Source organism: Mustelus asterias, chromosome 1, assembly GCF_964213995.1.
Source record: "Mustelus asterias chromosome 1, sMusAst1.hap1.1, whole genome shotgun sequence".
Lineage (NCBI taxonomy): Eukaryota > Metazoa > Chordata > Chondrichthyes > Carcharhiniformes > Triakidae > Mustelus > Mustelus asterias.
This window is the reverse complement of record NC_135801.1, coordinates 1,241,333-1,254,369: the sequence shown is the minus strand read 5'-3', so window position 1 is coordinate 1,254,369 and position 13,037 is coordinate 1,241,333.

The window sequence follows — 13,037 nt, the reverse complement described above, 5'->3', positions numbered from 1 at the left end:
GGAGTACGGACATGTGTGTGTGCGGATTGGCGCAGGGGGCCGGGGCTGGGAGGGGGGAGGAGGGAGGGAGGGGGAGCTATTTTTAGAGGGAGAGTGCAGAGCGGAGATGTGTTAGTGCTGCCCAGGCAGGGGAGGTGCTGGAGCCGGAGCGGGAACGGGAGCCGGAGCTGTTCTTTCAGCACTGAGTTACTCAGCACTCATTCACCTGGAAACTGGGTAAGAAACTCAAATCTCAGCAGCCGCATTCCTAGGTCAGACACAGGAGTAACACTCCAGCAAGGGACCGCAGATTGTGTTCCATTATCTTTTATTTGGGTTAAATCACAATTAAAGAAAGGAGCTCGGCAGTAGCTATGAGGATGAAGGGGCAGTTTCTGAATAAAGTGCCCTAGAATATTATGCAATCTGGTTTGTCAGGTTTGTATGAGACTGAGCCGTGGGCCAGAGCAGTGCAGGAACTTGGATTGATGTTGTGAGAGATTTTGGTGCACCAATCTTGTACATTCAGGGTCACTTTTAGAAGAAGCCTCCGTCAATGCATGGTGACTTTTATTACTGCCGGTCTTTTCAAAACCAAACCGATGAAGAGGAACCGGGTAGAGATTCAGCTGTGAAAATGCTGTTATATCAAAAAGAAAAAGGCAGTTTCCGTTTAGCACAAGGCAGGAGGAGGGGTGTGTGAGCAGGGACATGCTGCCAGCATTGAATGAGTTGTTGTGTGAGCGGGAAATCCGCAGGCCGGGAAGCCAGTGCCTTTACACTGACCAAGAGGCAGCTCCCACAAGCCGCGTTTCTAATGGGACCCACCGCGACCTTGAGTTGAGCTGAAAGTCAGCGCCGGTATTCATCCATCCGAGTGCTGTAAATGTTACTGCAAAGAGCGCAGAGCCAAGAAAGGCAGCAAGCACACAGAGAGGCAGCGAGACACACAGAGAGGGAGCAAGCACACACAGAGAGGCAGCGAGACACACAGAGGCAGCAAGCACACACAGAGAGGCAGCAAGACACACAGAGAGGCAGCAAGCACACAGAGAGGCAGCAAGACACACAGAGAGGCAGCGAGACACACAGAGGCAGCAAGCACACACAGAGAGGCAGCGAGACACACAGAGAGGCAGCAAGACACACAGAGAGGCAGCAAGCACACACAGAGAGGCAGCAAGACACACAGAGAGGCAGCAAGACACACAGAGGCAGCGAGACACACAGAGAGGCAGCAAGACACACAGAGGCAGCAAGCACACAGAGAGGCAGCAAGACACACAGAGAGGCAGCAAGACACACAGAGAGGCAGCAAGACACACACAGAGGCAGCAAGACACACAGAGAGGCAGCAAGACACACAGAGGCAGCAAGACACACAGAGAGGCAGCAAGACACACAGAGAGGCAGCAAGCACACACAGAGGCAGCAAGACACACAGAGAGGCAGCAAGACACACAGAGGCAGCAAGACACACAGAGAGGCAGCAAGACACACAGAGAGGCAGCAAGCACACAGAGAGGCAGCAAGACACACAGAGAGGCAGCAAGACACACAGAGAGGCAGCGAGACACACAGAGGCAGCAAGACACACAGAGAGGCAGCAAGACACACAGAGAGGCAGCAAGCACACAGAGAGGCAGCGAGACACACAGAGGCAGCAAGCACACACAGAGAGGCAGCGAGACACACAGAGAGGCAGCAAGACACACAGAGAGGCAGCAAGCACACAGAGAGGCAGCGAGACACACAGAGGCAGCAAGCACACACAGAGAGGCAGCGAGACACACAGAGAGGCAGCAAGACACACAGAGAGGCAGCAAGCACACACAGAGAGGCAGCAAGACACACAGAGAGGCAGCAAGACACACAGAGAGGCAGCAAGCACACAGAGAGGCAGCAAGACACACAGAGAGGCAGCAAGCACACAGAGAGGCAGCGAGACACACAGAGGCAGCAAGCACACACAGAGAGGCAGCGAGACACACAGAGAGGCAGCAAGACACACAGAGAGGCAGCAAGCACACACAGAGAGGCAGCAAGACACACAGAGAGGCAGCAAGACACACAGAGAGGCAGCAAGCACACACAGAGAGGCAGCAAGACACACACAGAGGCAGCGAGACACACAGAGAGGCAGCAAGACACACAGAGGCAGCAAGCACACAGAGAGGCAGCAAGACACACAGAGAGGCAGCAAGACACACACAGAGGCAGCAAGACACACACAGAGGCAGCAAGACACACAGAGAGGCAGCAAGACACACAGAGAGGCAGCAAGACACACAGAGAGGCAGCAAGACACACACAGAGAGGCAGCAAGACACACAGAGAGGCAGCAAGACACACAGAGGCAGCAAGACACACAGAGAGGCAGCAAGCACACAGAGAGGCAGCGAGACACACAGAGAGGCAGCAAGACACACAGAGGCAGCAAGACACACAGAGAGGCAGCAAGACACACAGAGAGGCAGCGAGACACACAGAGAGGCAGCAAGACACACAGAGAGGCAGCAAGACACACAGAGGCAGCGAGACACACAGAGAGGCAGCAAGACACACAGAGGCAGCGAGACACACAGAGAGGCAGCAAGACACACAGAGAGGCAGCGAGACACACAGAGAGGCAGCGAGACACACAGAGAGGCAGCAAGACACACACAGAGAGGCAGCAAGACACACAGAGAGGCAGCAAGACACACAGAGAGGCAGCGAGACACACAGAGAGGCAGCGAGACACACAGAGAGGCAGCAAGACACAGAGAGGCAGCAAGACACACAGAGAGGCAGCAAGACACACAGAGAGGCAGCGAGACACAGAGGCAGCAAGCACACACAGAGAGGCAGCAAGACACACAGAGAGGCAGCAAGACACACAGAGAGGCAGCAAGACACACAGAGAGGCAGCAAGACACACAGAGGCAGCAAGCACGCACAGAGAGGCAGCGAGACACAGAGAGGCAGCAAGACACACAGAGAGGCAGCGAGACACACAGAGAGGCAGCAAGACACACAGAGAGGCAGCAAGACACACAGAGAGGCAGCAAGACACACAGAGGCAGCAAGCACACACAGAGAGGCAGCGAGACACACAGAGAGGCAGCAAGACACAGAGAGGCAGCAAGACACACAGAGAGGCAGCAAGACACACAGAGAGGCAGCGAGACACACAGAGGCAGCAAGCATACACAGAGAGGCAGCAAGACACACAGAGAGGCAGCAAGACACACAGAGGCAGCGAGACACACAGAGGCAGCAAGCACACAGACCACTCACTCCTCACACAGAGGCGCTTATTGGAGGATGCATTCTGTGTGCCCTTGCAGTCACATTGATCGCTACTCGGAGCCTGAAACTGCAATCTGCAAAATCACTTCTTCACAGCAGACAAACACATCCAAATATGTTCCCTAGACTATAGCTAGCACATCTTTCTGTCTTTAAAACCATGTGCTATCCCAGCAGACGGCTGGCACGGAGTGTGCTGGGTAACCCCCGCGCCATTCCAATCCCGCAATGAGAAATGCACAGAAGGAGAGCAGCGTGGATGTTAAGTGAAAGCTCCAGGGGGGTGAAAGGGAGCGGGGCAGACACGGTGCCGCCTGAACTGTCAGAGAGGAAGCAGGGAAGCCGAGTGAAGCGCGGGGGGAACGAAAGAGTCGCAACTCCGCAAAACTTAACAAGGAAAACTGCCAGCATGCGTAAAAGAGCCGAGAGCTCCTGGCATTCCCGAGCCTCCCCAGTGCAATGCTCATTGTAGGAGAAATAGGTAAAAAACGCAGAGGCGGAGATAGTCATAGGCAGCAGTAAGTGGATCATCTGAAGGACGAATCAGTTAATACACAGCACAAAGGAGACAGAATACTCTCCTACTTTCACACACCGCACACCACTGAGGATAATGGCCCATTACTGCAAAAGCTACGGAATCCTTCCTCATTCTCACTTCGGGAAGACAGAATTCTCTCTCATTCACACACGATCTCTGTTTTAAACCCATTTAATAACGGAGCTTCCACAATCAAAATAGAATTCCAAAGATTCACAAGCTTCTGAGTAATCTTTCCTCATCTTAGTCCTAAGTGGCTTCCCCCTTATTTTGAAATTGTGTCCCCTGGCTGATAACTGCCCAAACAGGGGAACATCTTACCGACATCAACCCTGTAAATCCCTATCAGTATTTTATGTTTGTCAATGAGATCACCTCTCATTCTTTGAAACTCCAGAGAATACAGGCCAATTTCTCCAATCTCTCTTCATAGGACTGTCCTGCCATCCCAGAACAAGTCCAGTGAACATTCATTGCACTCTCTCAATGATAATCACGGGCAATTGGGACTAGCTTAATGTTAAAAACTATGCGGCATGGACAAGTTGGGCCAAAGGGGCTATTTCCATGCTTTAACCTCGATGACTAATAATATCCTTCTTAAGGTTAGGGGACCTGCAATACAGTACTCCACGGTCTAACCAAGCTTCTCTGCAATTGAAGCAAGACATTGCTGTTGTTGTACTCATATCCTCTTGCAATAAAGGCTAACATTCCATTAGCCTTCCTAATTGCTTGCTTTCCATTCTTGTTAGCTTTCAGTGACTTGTTGACAAGGGCACCAAGGCTCCTTTGTACATCACACTCAATAATCTCTCACCATTTAAAAAATACTCGGCATATTTTTTCCTTCTGCCAAAGTGAATAATCTCAGATTTTCCCATATTATATTTCATCTGCCATGTTCTTGCTCACTCACTAAATCTGTCCAAAGCTCCTTGAAACCATTTTACATCTTCCTCACAAAACAAGTTCCCACCTAGCTTTTTGTCTTCTGTGACCTTGGAAATATTACATTTGGTCCCTGCATCCAAATCATTGATATATATTGTGAATAGTTTGGGCCCAAATACTGATCCTTAAGGTACCCAAGTAGTCACAGGCAGGCAACGTAAGAGTAGCCTGCCAACTCTTTGTTCTTTGTCTGTTAACCAATCCTTAATCCTTGCCTGTTTATTTGCCTCCTATCCCATGTGTTTTAATTTTGCTAGCCAAGCTCCTGTGGGAACTTTCTCAAAAGCCATCTGAAGATCCAAGTATACTGTGTTCATCAACTGTCCTTTATCAATTCTGTTGATAACATCCTCGAAAAACTCCAATGGGTTTGTCAAACATGACTTCACATTCATAAATCCATGCTGACTTTGCCCAATCAGATCCAAGTGTCCATTTATCACATTTTTTAGAATAGATTCTAGCATTTTCCCTACTACTGATGTAAGGCTAACGGGTCTGGAGTTCTCGGTTTTCTCACTTCCTCTTTAAATAGTGGGATGACATTTGCTACCTTCCAATCTACAGGAACGATTCCAGAATCTATAGAATTTTGTAAGATGATCACCATTACATCCATTATCTCCTTAGCTACTGCTTTCAGCAATCTGGGGTGTAGATATCCTGTCTCGGGGACTTATCAACCTTCCGTCCCATTAATTTCGCCAATACAATCTTTTTATGAATACTAATTTCCTTTAATTCCTGATTCTCTATAGTCCCTTGGATCTGTAATCCTGGGAGATTTCTTGTAACTTGCTCAGTGAAGACAGAAACAATGTAATCATTTAGCTTTTCTGCCACTTCTCTATTCCTCATTATAAATTCTCCTGTCTCTGCCTGTAGTGCAGCCACATTTGTCTTAGCAAAATGTTCCCGAAAGATTGAGGCTAAGCAGGAAACAGCCCTTGACCACTTAACGGCCTTAATTGGGGCAAGGGTGGGCTTCCCCCCGAGGCTCTGTCACCCCAGCATAACGCTGCTGCCAGGTCAGGGCGGGTGGGAATCCAGAGGGAATTTCATCCACGCAATTTCACTCACCCCCTCACCTCGGAACCTGCTGGCGGAAGCATAAAATTCAGGCCACTGTAGAATTCTATCACATTGTGGTCATTCATGCCTGGGGGTATTTTTACAATGCAATTATTAATTAGACTTTTCTCATTGCATAATGCAAAATCTAAAATTGCCTATTCTCTAGTCCCACAACATACTGCTCTAGAAACCCATCCCTCACACACTTCAGAAACTTGTCCTCCTGAACATTAATGCTCATCAGGCTTACGCAGTCTGTATGTGGATTGAAGTCACCCATGGGAGAGTGAGGTTGAGAGTTGTAAGGAGGGAATTCCAATACTTTAGGTCGAAGCAATTAGGTGCAGCCACCAGTGGTGGAGGGATTAAAAACGAAGATGCAGAAGAGGCCAGTGTTTGAGAAGCACAGCTCTACCTTGTAGGGTTATGGGGCTGGAGGAGATTACAAAGATAGGGGGGTGAGACCATAGAGAGACTTAAAAACAAGGATCAGAATTTTAAAATCAACCACATTGCTTGACTGTGAATCAATGTAGATCAGTGAACACAGGTGTGATTGGAGAACAGGATTTTGGTGTGTGTTAGGACTGAGGGCAGCAGTTTTCAATGATCACACGTTCATGGAGGGTGGTATGTGAGAGAGCAGCCAGAAATGTATCAGTGGGTAATGAAGTCATTAAAGAGGGCTTTAATGGCTGCTGAACTGAGTGGAGGTGAAGTCAGGCAAGAACTGGTCACAGTGATGGCGCAAATATGAGTTTGGAAGCTCATCCCAGGTCATTTGACACCAAGGTTGCAACTAGACTGAATTAATCTCAGGCTGTTGCCAGGGAGAGTGAAGGAGTATGCAGCACTTTGAACGGGGTCTGAAGAAAATGGCTTCAATCTTCCAAATATTTAATTGGGGAAAAGCCCTGCTTCTGGTTGTTGGATGAGGCATCTGCCAAACTAGCAACTGTAGAGAAATTGAGAGTGGTGATGGTGAGGTTAGAACTGGGGGTTGTCAGTGTGTGATAACTAAACCTCTGCTTTCAGATGGCATGGCCAAGGGGCAGCATGTAGATGAAAATAGGAGGGGATCAAAGATAGATCCTTCTGGGGCACCAGGGATAATGGTACGGGAGCAGAAAATGAAGCCATTGCAAATGACTCTCTGCCTATAATTAAATAGATAAGAATAGTACTTGGATGACAGTGGGGAGGATTTGAAGAGGATGGTGTGATCACCCATGTCAAAAGCTGCAGACAGATTGAGAAGGATGAGGAGGGAGAGTTTACCTTTGTCAGTCATATAGCATATACCTTTTATGCCACGCAGATACCAGTAGATGAAGGGCTGGATTTAACAGAGGCATTGGTGGTTTTTCCCACCAGCCAGAGAGTCAGCTGGAGCCCTGCATCACCTGTTTTAGACAAGGCATTCTGCATTAGGTTCCACCTAGCCAATTAACAGGCCAGGCGGCCGGCCTTTTCTGGGATCAAGGATCCTGGAGCAGAAGTTTCGCATGCAGAGAGCTGCCAGTCAATCAGAGGCCAAAGGGCCGACTCCTGGTTCTCTGTTTCTCTTAGACACTGAGTACCTTTAGCCAATCCTCAATCCATGTCAATATGTTACCCCTCGTCCCATCAGCTTTAATTTTGCTTACTAACCTTTTGTGTGGGATGAAAGCCTTCTGAAAATCCAAATACACCACATCCACTGGTTCTCTCTTATCTATTCTGCTGGTTACAACCTCCAAAAGCTCTAACACGTTTGCCAAACATGATTTCTCTTTCATAAATCCATGTTCACTCTGCCCAGTACTACCATTATTTTCTAAATATCCAGTTATCTCATCCTTTATAATAGCATTCTAGCATTTTCCCTACTACTGGTGTCACCTGTTCTCTCCCTCCCTCCTTTCATGGGATATGAATATTTTTGGCAAGGCCTGTATTTGTTGCCCATCCCTAATTTTCCTTGGGAAGGTGATGGTGAATTTAGACAAATGAGAGGTAATCTCATTCAAACATACAAAATTCTTACAGGATTTGACAAGGTAGACATAGGAAGGATGTTTCCCTTGGCTGGGGGATCTAGAACCAGGGACACTGTCTCAGAATAAGGGGCAGGTCATTTAGGATTGAGATGAGGAGGAATTTCTTCACTCAGAGGATGGTGAATCTTTAGAATTCTCTACCCCAGAGTGGAGGCTCAGCCACTGAGTGTGTTCAAGACTGAGACTGATAGATTTCCACATATTAAAAATATCAAGAGATACAGGGATAGTGCAGGAAAATGGTGTTGAAGTAGAAGATCAGCTGTGATCTCATTGAATGGTGGAGTGAGTTTGAACGACCGCATGGTCTCCTGCTGCCAATTTCTTATGATCTTGAACCGCTGTGGACCACCTGGTGTAGGTACACCCACAGCACTGTAAGGTAGGTACTGTAAAGTTGCAACTTAGATCCTCCTTGTCCAAGGGAGAACATTGTTGTGTTTACTTTCATTTCAATTTATGAAATAAAAATATTTGGAGAAAGTATGAAATTCAACAGCACAAGTTACAGATGTTTAAATATAACTTTTAAGGACAGGACTTGCTGCATTGGTCTGATAATGAGAACATATAGAACAAGTTTCTATTTGTACTCAGTGTTCCAGTAACAGACTGTTAATTTATATCACAAGAGAATGTGCTAGAACTGTCTAAAGTATAGAAAGAGATTCCAGCTGGACAACAAACTGGAATTATTGGGACTACCAAATGTAACAGCTTCACAGCTATATTTTAAAGTTTATTTATTAGTGTCACAAGTCGGCTTATATTAACACTGCAACGAAGTTACTGTGAAAATCCCCTAGTCGCCACACTCTGGCGCCTGTTCGGGTACACTGAGGGAGAATTTAGCACGGCCAATGCACCCTAACCAGCACGTCTTTCAGACTGTGGGAATAAACTGGAGCACCCGGAGAAAAACCACACCGACATGGGGAGAACGTGCAGACTCTTCACAGACAGTGACCCAAGCCGGGAATGGAACCCGGGTCCCTGGTGCTGTGAGGCAGTAGTGCTAACCACTGTGCCACCACGCCGCCCCGTGCAACTCTACTGCACTTGGACTTGTATTACTGAATTGACCACTGAAGTGTACGAGAAAATATTTTGCTTAAACTCAAAAGTCACAGCACAACAGCAACATAAGATACTTGCCAAGTAGCAGCGCATTGCAGGTCTGAGAGCAGTGTGAATGACCTAATAACTTTCACACAAGTTCAATAAAGCTCATAAAACATTGTCTGTACTGCTATATTCTATTTATAGGTTAGCCTTCAGATAAGTTTGGAATACTGCCTATGGTACAAACTTTGTACTGATCTGACTCATTGAAAGTTACCATTGTAGTAAAAGGGTGGCCAATATAAGAAGGGTTAATGTGGGACTGGGGAAACTGCACATCCCACAGTATGATGTAGAGAGTCCGGTAATAATGGACTGAACACAGTAGAGCCTAGCAGAAGCCAGCATGGAGATAGTAACTAGTTAGTGGCTATACTCCGGAGATGTATATCATTATGAGTTGCAAATAAACACTTATGGTGGAATTTTCCCATCCTGGCCGCCACGGGAATCATAGCGGGTGGGACACGGACCATGCAAAGTTCTGTTGACCTCAGGCGGGATTTTCTGGCTTTGGAGTGAGCGCGGCTGGAAAATCCCACCCTTAATATTCAACCGCACAAGCCTCTAGACCTCTTTATGAGACACAGAACAAACCTTACAACATGGTGCAGCTAATGCATGAAGCCAGGATGAAGAAGCTGGTGAAGAATCTCAGAGAATACGAACATGCAAATTAAGAGAAGAGTATAAGAGAGGAGTAGGCCATTCAGCCCCTTTGAGCCTGCTCCATCATTTAATATTATCATGGCCGATCTGATTGTTGGATCAAACCTGCATTCCCGCCTACCCCTGATAACCTTTGGCTCCCTTGTTAGTCAAGAATCTATTAAACTCCACCTTAAAAATATTCAAAGTTGCACCATTCTCTGGGGAAGAGTTCCAAAGACTAATGACCCTCTGAAAGAAAAAAAAAATCTTAATCTCCATTTAAATGGGAGACCCTTATTTATAAACTGTATCTACTAGTTCTAGGCATTCCACAGGGGAATCATCCTTTCAATATCCACCCTGCCAAGTTCCCTCAGGATCTTATACGTTTCAGTAAGATAACCTCTCATTTTTCTGAATTCCAGTGGATAGCAATCCAACCTTTCTTCTTAAGGGAACCCCCCCATCCCAGGTATCAATTGAGTGAGCCTTCTCTGAACTGCTTCTAATACATTTCTATCCTTCCTTAATTAAGGAGACTAAAACTGTACACAGTACTCCAGATTTCTCTCACCAATATTTATTGGGGTGTCATGGTGGCACAGTGGTTAGCACTGATGCCTCACAGCACCAGGGACCCGGGTTTGATTCATGGCTTGGGTCACTGTCTGTGTGGAGTTTGCACATTCTCCCTGTGTCTGCATGGGTTTCCTCCAGCTGCTCCGGTTTCTTCCCACAGTCCAAAGATGTGCGGGTTAGATGGATTGGCCATGCTAAATTGCTCCTTAGTATCAGAGGGACTAGCTAGGGTAAATGCGTGGGATTATGGTGATAGGGCCAGGATGGGATTGTGGTTGATGCAGACTTGATGGGCCGAATGGCCTCCTTTTGCACTGTAGGATTCTATGATTATATAACTGTAGCAAATCATCTCTTCTTCTATATTCTATCCCACTTTTAATAAATGACAAGGTTCCATTTACCTTCTTTATCTGCATACAAACCTTTTGTGATTCATATACCAGGATAGATCCCTCTGTACCTCAGAGTTCTGCAATCTCTCTGCATTTCAATAATATGCTGCTTTTTTATTCTTCCTACCAAAGTGAATAAGTTCACACATTATACTCTATTTACCAAATTTCTGCCCACTTGCCTAACCTATCTATGTCCCTTTGCAGACTCCATATGTCCTCCTCACAATTTACTTTCCTATACATCTTTGTGCCATCAGCAAATTTAGTGACTAAGCAGAAACTACAGCCAGCTTTGAACAAAGTGCGCCTAATTTGAAGATACTGCTGGAGATTCCTAAAAAAAATCCCCATTGTATACTGAGGCTGAAGGGCAGAAGAAAGATCCACTGTGTAAATAAAAAGCCAAACCTGATTGGACACAGGGTCAAAGGACCTAGCCAGAACATAAAAACGGTGAGCAAAATTCAGATAAACGGCTGAACTAATCTTTAAAAAATAATCAGGGCACTAATCAGGTAGAGCATACCAGGTGATTAACTGGTACAGCTAGAAGAACACATGCAACCGGTTCCAGAAGTAGCACTACACCATGTGGTGACCGAGCTCCATTGAGAAAATATAAGTTTTAAAACAGTAGCCAGAGCCTAAAATCACCATCCTATTATTTTAAACTTAGAAAACTTACTCACTGGCCTAAATGGGTGAAGACTGTAATCTCTTGCAGAGTCACATAGTTTAAAGAATTGGGCGATTACTACAGGAGCCTGCCAAGGTCCAATAGATATGGGAAAAAGAAGTGGAAGGACCTTTAAGGCACCTGGAAGGAAAATAATTAAAGCTGTACTCCTCTGTTATGGAAAACAGCCATGGATGGTAAATTAAAATTACTGGAGCAATTTGAGTCCCTCCCAAGGGCCAAACGAGACACAAAATTGGGCATCATGGAGACGAAGATTTGTAGGTTACTGAAGTACAATGGGATTGAGCATGAAATCAGAGGAAGTCCAAATTAATACATTTTTATACTTGATGAATTTGCAAATGAAATAATCCTAATGCAAGGCCTTGATGAATCATCAGCCGCTTTGCTGAAATATTAAAAACTTTCAACAAGTATTTTATTCAGCAAATTGTGGAGTACACAGAGCTTAAAAAGAGGGATAGAACAACCCCAAAAAAGCAAGAAGAGAAATAAGATCAGAACACATTCATATCAAAGCTGAATTGGAAGACTTCAAATACAAGATTCAAGTCGAAAATGGACCTTTGAAAACAGATTCTCAACAAAAGTATTCCATGAACCAACCTGTTCAAGAACTGATGTGTCAGAAGATACAAAGAGGTTTGAAGGAAGCAGAAAGGATGAACGTTGAAATAACTTGAAATCTGAATCGTGCACAGACTGAACACATATTTCCAAAAAAGCACAAGGAGGAAGTAACAATTCTGAATATCAGTGTTGACAAATTGAAGAGGAAATTGTGCAGAACTTAACCAGAAGTACAGCCAGGCACAACAGCAAGTAGAAAATGTACTCAAAGGAATTGCTGCCTTGAAAGGCTCTTTGAAAATCAATACCTGCCACTGGAAAAACACAAGGACTTAAAAAAAGCATACTTCAAAAAATGTTGTGACGGAACTATCAGTATTGACAAAGCAATGCACCAAAGAACAAAACATTAAGCTGAACAAGAACAGTTGAAAGAACAGCTGATTGTCTTTCAAGATAAAATACAAAAGGAGCACAGAACCCTTCTACAGCATGAACAAATGAAGACTGCTTGAACAGTAGACAAAGTCTAGAAGTCGCTGTTTATAAGAAAACTCAAGAGAAAGCAATTGAGCGTTTGCAAAGAACAGAAGGGTTACAAGGGTCCCTCAGGTCAAAGTTTGTTTCTTTGCTAAATTATAAAGCAAAGTGACATTAATTTATTATCACTCTGAAAGAGCTGAAGAAACAGCAGAGAAGATGCCAGGCTAAAATTCAACATCCAGACATAGAAACATAGAAACTAGAAGCCGGAATAGCCCGTTCGGCCCTTTGAGCCTGCTCCGCCATTCATCTTGATCATGGCTGATCATCGAATTCAATGTCCTGATCCCTCCTTCCTCCCCTATCTCTTGATCCCTTTAGCCCCAAGAGCTATATCTAATTTCTTCTTGAAATCAGACAACGTTTTGGCCTCAACTACTTTCTGTGGTAGTGAATTAGAGTCTTAGACTCATAGAGGTTTACAGCATGGAAACAGGCCCTTCGGTCCAACTTGTCCATGCTGCCCTTTTTTTATAAACCCCTAAGCTAATCCCAATTGCCCGCATTTGGCCCATATCCCTCTATACCCATCTTACCCATGTAACTGTCTAAACAATTTTTAAAAGACAAAATTGTACCTGCCTCTACTACAACCA